The sequence below is a fragment of the Excalfactoria chinensis genome, chromosome 2 (genome assembly GCF_039878825.1).
Source record: "Excalfactoria chinensis isolate bCotChi1 chromosome 2, bCotChi1.hap2, whole genome shotgun sequence".
In the NCBI taxonomy this organism is placed as follows: domain Eukaryota; kingdom Metazoa; phylum Chordata; class Aves; order Galliformes; family Phasianidae; genus Excalfactoria; species Excalfactoria chinensis.
This window is the reverse complement of record NC_092826.1, coordinates 118,672,370-118,677,314: the sequence shown is the minus strand read 5'-3', so window position 1 is coordinate 118,677,314 and position 4,945 is coordinate 118,672,370.

The window sequence follows — 4,945 nt, the reverse complement described above, 5'->3', positions numbered from 1 at the left end:
TTTATGCAAATGCATACTGTCATCTGAATCAGATTAAGGGATGAAAGACTATTTATGCACGAAATCCAAACATGCTTCTGGGAAAAGGAGAGGAGAAATAAACCCTTCTTCTCACCTCGAATACAATGGATGCACGATGACAAAAAAGAAATGAATGTGTTGCCTCTGTTGCTGACACTAAGTGATTTCCCACTAACAATTAGCATGAATCATAATGATAAAAATGAGATGGAAAAGACCTATTAGATGATGTATATCTCCTCCACCTCCTTGTAAATACAGGAATCTCCCTGGTATTTTCTACTTGGAGCAGTTCACTGCCAGAGTCTGTATTTTCATCAGTGCTGCTTCTCATGGGCATTAGCTAAGAACCTTAAATAAAATGTTAACAACTTTAAATAAAATGGATTATCTGTACTTTCATGCACCACAGAAAATGTATTCAAGTGTATTCAACAGCACCATAGAAAGTAAGCAAACTGAAATACCCGATTACAGTTAACTTCAGTGCCACAGAAGCATTTTTGGGTAACTCTAAGGTGGTTTCAGTTAAGCGTGGAAGGTGCATAGGGAGGTGTTCATGGCTGCCAGATTTTGATGTTTGTTCTGTTCCACCTTCATCCCAAAGCCACGCTAAAACAACTTCAGGGTTGCACAGACTCTTCCCTCCCTGGACTGGCCCCCCACAGTAATTTGTTCCTGTTCCCTTTCTTTCCCCCTAGGCGGTGCAGGAGGAGATGGTGTGCACCTGGCTGAATTGGCACTATTCCCACCCAGGCTCCCATGGGCTCTGGGCAGCTTTCAACCAGCAGCACAAGGTGTCAGGGGTGCAGGCAGCGTCTCCATAACCAATGGCCCAAGCTTCAACAAGAACTTAAGATCAAGACTGGCACAAACCCCTTTCCAAATAATCCCAGCATCACAAAACAGCTGAGGTTTGGCGGGAGCTCTGGGTCCATGCAGCCCACACCCTGCTCAGCAGGGACACCCTAAGCAGTGTGCCCAAGCCCACATCTGAGTGGCTTCTGAAGGTCCCTGAGGAGACCTTGCAGTCTCCATGTACCTGTGCCAGTGCTCCAGCTCTTGCACATTGAGAAGCATTTCCCACTGCTTCCTGTTTCAGTTTGTTCATAATAGAGAGATGCTTATAACAGTAATACACCACTAGAAACAGAGCTGCCTGGAGATGCCTTTGAAAAAAAATAGAGTCTAAGAAGGCAGCAGCCTCGTGTGGCAGCTGCTTCTGTCCCACGGAAGGGGAATGGAGCAGAGCCATCAGCTGCACGCCTTGTGAGATGCCTGTGACTGAAGTGTTAGTGTGCATGCAAGCTGGAACAAATGTGAAGGCTGATGAGATGATTCCAGGCGGACAAAGTTTTAAAGGACATTGTTCCTCTGAACTGCATCATTCTTCCCGACGTGAGCTAAAATAATTTAGATCAGATTGACCCACTCACGATGCCTTTATAATGCTTGTATTTTTAAAGGGATGTATTTTCTTTCTCTCATTTCTTGTAATGATTTCTATGAGCTACAATGATCATTGAATATTATTTGCAGCAGACATTACAGAATTTTTAGGCAGAAATCCACCTTTATTTAAAACAGATAACTGGCTTTTAAAAACAAGATTTTCCTGGTCCTGGCACGGGCCCAGCCATGGGTGTTTTGGTGTGTAACTCAGCCCCAATCACTTTAAAAACAAGAAGTTTGCAGAACAAATACAGGCTTCACAGAGCTAGCATGCCTGTCCCTGAGGACCAATGAACTTCCTTGTGACTCAAGATATTTTTAATTCTGCTCTGGACTTTCTCCAGGAAATCAGTAATAATTACTAATTGTATTTTTGTAAGCTAAATGAAAGGATGCATTCTTTCTTGAAATTCTCCTTTAGCTTTTGCAATTCATTATGTTGCTCTTTTGTGTGATTAATCCTTGTCTTTGTATTACAACTTCACTTAATCAAACAGTGGTGTGTAGCCTGCCAAGGGCTCTTCAGTGTGAGATATTTTCTCTTGGTTTATTGACACTTTTTCCTTTTTTCCTGCTGCTTACATCTCTTCTAAACTTTGAGTTAAACGGTGTTTTACTGAAGAACCGAAGCATTCTGAAACCATCAGGGCAAATTTGCATGAGAGCTGTCGCGACTTGGCAGAACTCCCTTGCCATGTGTGGAGCTACAAGCTGATTTTTACCAGCTGAGGATATGTCCCTATATCACATGCTAACTTACTAACACCGCTTTCTGTTAGGTCTGTTTCAAGAGAAGGTCAGTCAAAACCCCTAAATGACCTCAGGTTTTCTTTCTAAATCTTTCCTATATGAAACACATTGGAAGAGACTTACCTGGCCACCTTAAATTGTGCATTAGAATTATTCTCTTGCAATGTGCGCATGCTGCAAATGTCAGGCAGAAAGAAGCTGGTATTGAGTGGTTTAGAGACAATCTTAAACACTTAGGTTACCATGCAATTTTGTAGCAAGCCTTACTTTTTCCTCTACAGCCAGGAAAAGCTTTTTCTCTGCTGGAAGTGCAACACATCTGTCATTCCAGTATAGCATGGCTGCAATACGGCCAGCTTTAAATGTTCAGAAGTCAGGGAACTGCTTTACTTACTTTAAAATAAATAGTTTTAGTTTCTAGTTTCTTCTTTGTTTAGGATGCTCTTGAGTCCTCTTTCTAAAGGCCCCTCTGTATTTTAAAATGAATAAGGAAGAACACAAACTCAATTAAGTTCAGTAGAGGTGTTAAACTTGTGGGGACCTTAAGAGCCAGGTCTTACCAGACTATTGCCATGGCCACCCTGGGCTCCTTGAGCAGGGCAGAGGACGGGCATCCTGGCTGTGCCCACTCAGGAAGGAGAGGTGGGCTGGGATGCTATCAGCATTTGTTAGGAAGGCACTCAGAAGCTGCTTGCCTTTCATTAGGAATCAGTATCATGGCTTGCTAACAAAATAATGGATGAAAGCAGTAACAAAGAGTCCTGTGCCAGTGTAAACATAGGCAGCTAGTTAATAGATAAGATATGAGAAGACGTTGATAAAAGACCACTGCAATTCACTGAAGGACAAGCAAAACTTATTGTCGGTGAGCAATGCAGTGGATGCCTCTCTGAATCATTTACAGAGTTCTTATTGCAAGGAGATTGAGCAGGCAGAAGAAGGAGTGCAAAAGTAGCATTTACATCTTTTATTAAATACAAAATAAACAGCGAAAAAGTAGCTTACAGTATTCAGCTGACTGACCCCCATTAGTAGAGGATGGGCCTGCAGTTGTAACCTCTTGAAAATAAATAAAAAGAAGTACTGCAGAGTTGCATGGCCCTGCTTGCATGAGCAATGCCAGGGACCTGCTTCTTGAACCAGGTCCTTTATGCAAATAGTAGGTCACAAATGTGGTAAGGATTTATTTTATGTTGTTTCAAATGAAGATGGGTTGGCTGTATTCAGTATATTAAATCCTTCCTGCTGTTAAGCTTAAAGAAACTGATTCTCTTGTAACATATTTTGATTTGACTACTGTAGCTTCCAAGTGCTATAAAGCACTAGAGTAGTTTGCCTTGGCCTCACACCTAGTTACAGTAGTGCTAACTTTAAAATTGCTGAAGAAACCCACATCTGGAGTCAATTGAGTGAATTTTAACCAGCTTTGGTGGTAATATGCAAGTAATATTTCATCCTCGTGTGTATTTCACTCATCTTATAAAAAAGATGCCTCATTCCAAGGCTCCTAGACATATTTCTTTGCTGTCTCATATATCAAGAGTATCAGACTAAGCAGACTGCTTAAAACTGGATATGTCCAAACACTCTCTTATCCTAAACAACGGAGAATATTTTTGCCAACACTTCCATTTCCTGAAGTGGAAAAAAAAATATATAATCCCAAAGCCTTGGCCAGATCCTGCTTCCCTTGAAACGCACGGCAAATTTGTCAACAAAACCCTCGCTGGCTCAGTGGCATAGGGAGAAGTTGAACAGCTGGAATTAACCAGCGGGAATAACACAAAGTGGGCTGAAGCTTCAGATTAGTTTTAGTCTAATGCTCGGGTTCAAGGCTGAGCTCGCCTTCCAGTCCGCCTGTGCCAAACTCATGGAAGCGACATCCAAAACCAGAACCAGAAAACAGGCCCTTTCAGCGCTGGGTCTGGCTCTGTGCCAGACCAAAGGCTGTGGGCATCGGTCCAGGAATCCGGCTCTTGGAGGCACCCGCAGGCACCAATCCTAACGGTTTGAAATTCCCCTTCTCCACCATCGAAAATATTAGCCTGCTGCAAAGAAAGCACTACCATTTACAAGACTGTTGTAAGTGTCAGCAATTAATGCCCATTTACATGCACTCCGTATCTCTGACCGTTTGCAGGGGGATGTCCGGCCGTATGGGAGACGGGCACTCCATGAAATAAGCTCCCAAATTGTTTTTATTCTGTTTTTTTATCTGAAGGGACCACCACTGGTGCAAGGCTCATTTCTTGTCGTGCCTCAAAAAGCTATTAAAGGCAATTGTTGTGCTGGACAGACTGAGCGCTGCAATCCGGATGTGCCATCCTATTGGCGCTCCCGACATCGCCTCCTCCACCCCTCTCTGACATGAATTTAATGCAGGTGCAGACACAAGCCTCGCATAAGGGAGCAATTTTCTGATTCATTCATGTAAGACCCTGAGGGAGAGTTGGAACAAGATGTACAAAGGTAATGTGGCATTGTTAAAAAACTAATTTTGCTTCCATTTTCTGGAGCCGTAGTGCTGTGTTGCTTAGTTACATGAATCAGGAATTTAGCAGTAAACAAGGTATTTCACTCCTCAGTCCCTAGAGTTTTCAGCTCCATTTGAAAAGCAGCTAAAATGCGCATCTTTTGCGTATTGTTGGGTCACTTCTTGCTGCTGCTTGAAGCCTTTGAGCCTGCGGGAAGCCGGAGGTGGTGGTGCCACTGGTTGGAGCCA